The sequence below is a fragment of the Coregonus clupeaformis genome, chromosome 27 (genome assembly GCF_020615455.1).
Source record: "Coregonus clupeaformis isolate EN_2021a chromosome 27, ASM2061545v1, whole genome shotgun sequence".
NCBI lineage: Eukaryota > Metazoa > Chordata > Actinopteri > Salmoniformes > Salmonidae > Coregonus > Coregonus clupeaformis.
Window position 1 is genome coordinate 51,322,669 of NC_059218.1, and position 8,437 is coordinate 51,331,105.

Here is an 8,437-nt window from a genome sequence, read left to right on the forward strand (position 1 = left end):
GACATTATCAAAATAAATCACATATTAAGTGGAATATTCAAATAGCAACATTAAATAATTGTACTACCAGGAAGGTGCGAGTGCTAGAATGAGGGGAGAGGGGAGGTGCTTGAGAGGATGCTGAAAGTACGGTTTTTGGGAGTGGTGGTTAGAATAAGTTACCTACCCTCCACTATTCTATGGCTGTCTGGTCTGTGTGTGTGTGTGTGTGTGTGTCTGTGTCTGTGTGTGTGTGTATGTGTGTGTATGCATGTGTGTGCCAGCCTTCCTGCCACAGTACATTATCTGTGAGCCACATTATCATAATTGAACTGTTCAGCTGAGCAGGAGTGGACCAGAGAGCTAGTCTGAAGGGAATACCACACACACACACACACACACACACACACACACAGCTTCTGAAGCAGCCAGGCGACACTCTATGTCCTCTCCCTGAGATCACAGAAGCAGATGTACTAAAAGCCGTATCTGGCTGACATCAAACAGGACTCCACAGAGACACACACACACAGACACACAGAGACACACAGAGACACACAGATACTCTCTTAAGGCGTCAGCATGCTTCAGTCCGGCTGGAGGCTCTCATACTCCCTTAAAAGACCTTCGACTGAAAAATGTGGGGAAAAAAGCACAATAGTACTGTTTGTCCATTTTGGGACGCCGTAGCCAACTTCCTCAAAATAGTCAGAATTAATCTAAGATAACTCAAGAAATCTGTCATTAATGTTGAAATTTTGCCAAGGAGATCTTAGTCGCGCAATTTCACATCTAACTAAGATGTTTCGTGCAGTATCTCTCAACGAAAACATGTGCGTGAAAATGAGTCGTCTCTTGTTGAATGACAACAAAGACTATTGAAGAATCCCTACAATTGACCAATCACGGACGGAGGAGCGTAGACTTCGGCTTCCGAACTTCGGCTGGCCTTGACAAGTCCAAAAGGAACAAAAAAACGTCACTAAACGTCGTCATAGTATATGCACGAAGTCTTCCGAACTGTTTGGGCTGGGAAGCACGCGGATGTCTTTACACACACCCACACCCATGTGACATCCCACTAATTGAGCCATTGTCAGTTTCTAACTCCACTCACTACTCGTACCTGTATGGTCCATTTGTTTGTGTTGTTGGTCTTGGCTAGCTAAATGTCGCTAGCTAGCTAGCACTCACTCACTCACGTGGTTGCTAGCACCGTCATGAAAAGGGGTACGAGGGAAGCCCTACAATATTACGTTTTAGTAAGTAGTGAGAACGCTCCGGAGCAGGCAATGTTTAATAGTAATCTTTAGACATGTTGTATTTTTTTTTATGTAGTTTTGTAATTGACTACATTTTAGTTTGAAAAGGGTCAATTTTTGCAGTGAGCCAAATGGGGTAACTTAGGTAACCACAGGTTGTTTTCCCCACAGGAGGGCAGGGAGCTGTCAGCTTATCATTCTAATACCGACTGGGAGTGTCAGCCAGTCTTTCTGTGTTCTAAGAAGCTGCATCATCACAGTGGACGCTCATCAGCTAAGTGCTTTTAAGCAAAGGACCTTTATGACATCACAGAGAGATTATGAACAATTTGCAATGACTATTATTATTAAATAGATGAAACATTATGTATGACATCACAAAGAGAAGAACTCAGCTAGTGAAATACACCTGGCTGGGTATAGAGAGAAGAGATAGGGAAGGAAGGAGAGAGATGGGCTGGGTCACGCACACACACAGAGATCAGAAGGGGGCTGGTAAATGGAGCTGTAACCAGCAGTGAGTGATTCAGACCCTGGAATGAGATTGGGCTACGGGGGTGTGTGTGTGTGTGTGTGTGTGTGTGTGTTGCTCCACATTAAACACCCTACTCAGAGCTGATCAGTTCTTATCCTACCAGATGCCACCATGGTCTTAATGCAGTAGTATGAGCAAGAGGTATGTACTGTAGGGCTTAACATGGAGGGAGAGAGAAGGGGAGAGAGAGCGAGAGAGAGAGAGGGAGAGAGAGAGAGAGAAGGGGAGAGAGAGCGAGAGAGAGAGAGGGAGAGAGAGAGAGAGCGAGAGAGAGAGAGAGAGAGAGAGAGAGAAGGGGAGAGAGAGAGAGCGAGAGAGAGAGAGAGAGAGAGAGAGAGAGAGAGAAGGGGAGAGAGAGAGAGAGAGAGAGAGAAGGGGAGAGAGAGAGAGAGCGAGAGAGAGAGAGAGAGAGAGAGAGAGAGAGGGGAGAGAGAGCGAGAGAGAGAGAGGGAGAGAGAGAGAGAGAAGGGGAGAGAGAGCGAGAGAGAGAGAGCGAGAGAGGGCGAGAGAGAGAGAGATGTCTTTACTCTTTTTGGAACTTTTGTGAGTGTAATGTTTACTGTTAATTTGTATTGTTTATTTCACTTTTGTTTATTATCTATTTCACTTGCTTTGGCAATGTTAACATATGTTTCCCATGCCAATAAAGCCCTTCAATTTAATTTAATTGAGAGAGAGTGAGCGAGAGAAGGTTTGGGAAGCGATTCACAAACACAAACAGACCCCAAAGAGCCCCAGCACAGCAACACAATTAGACCCAACCAAATCATGAGAAAACAAAACGATAATTACTTGACACATTGGAAAGAATTAACAAAAAAAACTGAGCAAACTAGAATGCTATTTGGCTCTAAACAGAGAGTACACAGTGGCAGAATATATGACCACTGTGACTGACCCAAACGTAAGGAAAGCTTTGACTATGTACAGACTCAGTGAGCATAGCCTTGCTATTGAGAAAGGCCGCCGTAGGCAGACCAGGCTCTCAAGAGAAGACAGGCTATGTGCACACTGCCCACAAAATTTGGTAGAAACTGAGCTGCACTTCCTAACCTCCTGCCAAATGTATGACCATATTAGAGAGACATATTTCCCTCAGATTACACAGATCCACAAAGAATTTGAAAACAAACCCAATTTTGATCAACTCCCATATCTATTGGGTGAAATACCAGTGTGCCATCACAGCAGCAATATTTGTGACCTGTTGCTACAAGAAAAAGGCAACCAGTGAAGAACAAACACCATTTATTTATTTTCCCTTTTGTACTTTAACTATTTGCACATAATATGACATTTAAAATGTCTTTATTCTTTTGGAACTTTTGTGAGTGTAATGCTTACTGTTAATTGTTATTGTTTATTTCACTTTTGTTTATTATCTACTTCACTTGCTTTGGCAATGTTAACATATGTTTCCCATGCCAATAAAGCCATTAAATTGAATTGAATTGAGAGAGAGACACAGAGCGAGAGAGAGACAGAGAGAGAGAGAGAGACAGAGAGATCGAGAGAGAGAGAGAGAGAGACTGTCACGTCTCCTCCCGTTGCTCCCCTCCGGCGCTCTGATTCGCCGGTCTACTGAGCCACCGGTCTGAGTGCACTACCTCGGCAACACCGGAATGGAAACCCAACGCACCCTAATCACCTCCAGCGCACCTGCACCTCATTATCTCATCAACACCCCTTTGGATGATGTTGTGTGTGATTGTTAAGCTTTGTGTCGTTTACTATATCTTTGTTATTTCTCGTGTCATTGTTAAGTAAACCTTGACCTTGTTAATTCCTGCGTCTGCGTCCTGCCTCTTCGTATCCTCAGTACCCGTCACAGAATCACACACCAAACGAAAATGGATGCAGCAGGAGTTTCCCAGCGCCTCGACCAGCACCAGCAGCAGCTTGCCCAGTTGAACGCCGCCATGCAGGAAGTGCTCCAAACTCTGCATAATCTGCCCAGCGCTCCGGTTCCACCTCAGGGAGCGGCGAGTGCCCCCAATCCACCTGTTTCCGTGCTATCACCCACTCCTGCGGGAACCCTCGCCCTACCGGAGCGCTATGACGGTAAAACTACTAAATGTAGCGGCTTCCTGCTACAGGTTTCCCTTTATCTGGCGCGTCAGCTTGGGGCATATCCATCAGACCAAGCCAGGATAGCGTTGGTGATTTCACTTCTTAAAGGAAAGGCGCTGGAATGGGCCACAGCAGTCTGGGACGGAGAGGAGGCAGTGACACTTCCCTACCCCACCTTCCTCGCTAGTTTCAGGGCGGTGTTTGATCTTCCCATGGAGGGAAAGGACGGGGGTGAGCGTCTCCTCCATCTACAACAGAGAGAGGGGCCCGCGTCCGAGTACGCTCTGAGCTTCCGCACAGTGGCGGCGTCTTACGGCTGGAATGAGCGTGCTCTGCGCACAACCTTCAGGAGAGGCTTACGGGAGGACATCCAGACGGAACTCGCATGTCGGGACGACGAGATGGACCTTGACACCCTCATCACCACGTCCATCCGTCTTGACGACATGTTGAGAGAGAGACGGCGTTCCCAACACCTCCCGGAGCCTCGACGCTTACCCCATCTGAGCAATGGAAGCCGCCCTGCTTCCGAGTCCTCACCCATGGAGGTGGGCAGCACCCCCTACACCACCACGGACCACAGATCTCCTGGCGGCTCCCCAGCTAGGAGGTATGACTCCCGTCGCCGCTCTGTGAGTGTTACGTCAGCTCCTATCACAAAACCATTGTTTTTAGTTCCCATAACGGTGACTGGTTATTCCTTCTCTTCCATTTCTACCGCAATGATAGATTCCGGATCAGCGGGGAACCTTATGGATAGGGAGCTGGTCTCTGAATGGGGGTTGCCCACCGTGCCACTGCCATCTCCGCTACACGTCACCTCACTGGACAATAAACCCCTTGGATCAGGCACCATTACGCACGTCACTCTCCCCATCACCATCACCATTCCCACACTACCCGAGCACCACGAGGAGCTGTCATTCCACATCGTCACGTCACCCCTTCACCAGATCGTCTTGGGATTGCCCTGGCTCAGACTACACAACCCCACCATCAATTGGAGCACCAAGAGGATCACAGCCTGGTCCACCTCATGCCGGAAGACCTGCCTGCCGGTGGTTTGTTGTTCCACGTCAGTGGAGAGTCCAGAGTCCGCCCTTCAGCCCATCATTCCACGTGAGTACGCAGCTCTCTCCGATGTCTTCTCTTCATTAAAGGCTACGTGCCTGGGACAGCGCCATTGACCTGCTGGAGGGACAACACCCCCCGAAGAGTCGCATTTAACCCCTTTCCATGGCGGAGACTGAGGCCATGGAGAAGTATGTGGCAGAGACCCTGAAACAGGGGTTCATCAGACACTCTGCCTCCGCCAGCTTCTTCTTCGTGGCCAAAAAAGACGGAGGACTGAGACCATGCATTGACTACAGGGGGCTGAACGCAGTCACCACCAAGTACCGGTACCCCCTCCCTCTGGTTCCGTCGGCCATCGAGCAGCTACGAGGGGCCCGGTACTTTACCAAGTTGGACCTGAGGAGTGCCTACAACCTGATCCGAATCCGGGAAGGAGACGATTGGAAGACGGCTTTCAGCACTACCTCAGGCCACTATGAATACTGCGTCATGCCCTACGGCCTCTCCAACGCACCTTCTGTGTTCCAGTCCTTCGTCAATGACGTGTTCCGGGACATGCTGAGTAGACGGGTGGTGGTGTACATTGACGATATCCTGATCTACTCGGCTACGTTCGAGGAGCACGTCAGGGACGTCCGAGCTGTCCTACTCGGCCTCCGGGAACACAGCCTGTTGGTGAAGGGGGAGAAATGTGAATTCCACCAACAGGCCATCTACTTCCTGGGATACCGGATCAGTCCTCAGGGGGTGTTCATGGAAGGAGTTAAGACAGACGCCGTCAGGTCATGGCCAGTTCCCACCATTATCAAGGGCCTACAGAGCTTCCTGGGCTTCGCTAATTTCTACCGCCGTTTCATCAGGTCCTTCAGCTCCATAGCCGCCCCGCTCACCTCTCTCCTTAAGGGTGGGCCTCAGAAGCTGGCCTGGAACCCTGAGGCTGACGCTGCCTTCAAAAGGCTGAAGGAGAGGTTCTCTGGCGCTCTGATTCGCTGGTCTATTGAGCCACCAGTCTGAGCGCACCACCTCGGCAACACCGGAATGGAAACCCAACGCACCCTAATCACCTCCAGCGCACCTGCACCTCATCATCTCATCACCACCCTTATTTAGCCCTGGACTGTTCTGGATGATGTTGTGTGTGATTGTTTAGCTTCGTGTCGGTTACTCTCTCTTTGTTATTTCTCTTGTGTCATTGTTAAGTAAACCTTGACCTTGTTAATTCCTGCGTCTGCGTCTGCGTCCTGCCTCTTCGTATCCTCAGTACGCGTCAGAGAGAGAGAGAGAGAGAGAGAGAGAGAGAGAGAGTAGTAGTAGTATCTGTGTCTATGCTTTTAAAGTAGTTCAACTGGAATATCTAGTGTGAGTGAAAAGGAATGATCCTATAAATACATTTAATTAGACCTGGGCATGCTGTGTGTACTTACGTATATTAACAAGTAACAAGCCCTTTAATAGAGAATACATGTTATTGTTGTGTTGGTTGTTGAGTGAAACATGAAGCGTATGTGTTTGTTTGAAGTGGTTTGTGGAAATGGAATTTTGAATATTTTGGAATAAATCTCAACATTCCATCATGACATTCCACACACCGTGGGCTTGCCTTTCAGTAGCCAATCAGATCACTGCATGGTGGTGATTCTGATAGAAGCTAACTCTTCATTTGTGTACTTGACAGTGTGTCTGTGTGCCTTTGTCTGTGTGTGTGACCCTCCCTACCCCTTCCTTTCCCCTCCTCCTCCTCTTTTCTGCTGACACAGGGTCTGCAGTAAGAGAGCGAGAGAGAGAGAGCGAGAGAGACAGACATAGACAGAGAGACAGACAGAGACAGAGAGAGAGAGAGAGAGGAGAGAGAGAGAGAGAGAGAGAGAGAGAGAGAGACAGAGAGAGAGAGAGAGACAGAGAGAGAGAGAGAGGGAGACAGAGAGAGAGAGACAGAGAGAGAGAGACAGAGAGAGACAGAGAGAGAGAGCGAAATCAGACAAACATAGAGAATGTGCCTTATCACTACTGCTGTTACTATAATACATTAATATTACATAATGTTACTATTTGAGGACAGTCCCCAGTATTAGCATTGGAATGTTGACCATTAAGTAAGTAAATACATAGACTGCATCCTACGCTGCATCCCAAATAGCACCCTATTCCTTTTCATAGTCCATAGGGGCCCATAGGGCTCTGGTCAAAAGTATATAGTATATAGGGTCACTGCATGGTTCATAGGCTTGGGCGGTATATACCGTCTACCGGGATATGGTTTTTTAATGCCTTCAATACAGTTGAAACAATTTCTTTGGAGTTTTTCAATACATTGTAATATTTGTAGCTACTTATTAAGTAAATCATAGAAAGAATGAAGCCAGCTACATTTCCTAATGTTTTGTTTAAAGTTAATCTTGCATTTTATAGGAGAAAAGTAGGCTAGGTACACTGTGAAAGGTACCAGAGAAAAGTAGCTACACGTCACTCAGAGCTCTGTCTGTCGATTGAACGCCCGTTGGTGAATTCTCATCCGAGTGGAGAAGTGCAACTGAAGCACAACATTAGTCTGTTGCCGAGGAGAAATGACAATAAGAAGCATTTTAGATATGCATTTACATAAACGCAGCAAGATATTTCTTATGCGTTTTATATATTTTTTTAATGCGTTGAAAAATGCTGTATTCTGCATTAACGCGATCCCTAAGCTTAACTACTAGTTATCTCAGTAAGTGGCTGAATTAATAAGAGGGCATCATATGGTGTTAGCTTTCTGCCATGTTTGAGAAATCTGGACAGCTGAAATCTGGACAGCTGAAATCTGGACAGCTTTTAGGGCATCTTGAGCTGGACTCACCTGCTCCTGCTTTCTCCTATCTTCATTTCCTTTGCGTTTCTTCTCCTCTCCGATCTCGGCACGTCCCCCTCCGAGCAGAGCAGGCCCGATGCGTCCAAACATTGTTCATTTGCACAATGTCTCTCTTTCACATTCGCTTGTAAATGTCCAAACTCACCAAAAAATGACGTTCGGTAGTTCCTACCTATATATGTATAACTTTATGAGTTGGATTGCCTGTCTTTGCAATTATTTTTATTTCCATTTGCGCTCGTTAGCATATTTGGCTAGCAGCCTCCATGGAAATTCTCTATTACTTGTGCTAATGTTGTTACGCTCAATGGGCTTTTTTTTGCATTTTTTGGAGCCCCCTTGTGTACTAAGCCAGTAATACCGTAAATCCCGGGATGAGAGAAGGACGGTATGACAATATGAAAATCTGGATACCGCTCAGCCCTAGTGGTTCAGCTCCCAAACCCAACACCGCGGGGTGAGTATCAGTTTTATGTGTAAGCAAGTAAGTATTTGTGTATTCACTAAAATAACAAACCGATACAAATCAAAAGCAACCAACAAAAATAAAACAAAAATGAACAAAAGAGAGAGATCCACAAACGGACAATTACAGACTAGGACAAATACAATTTCAGTCATATCAATAAAATAAAAAAATAAAAAATAAAAAATTATATATATATATAT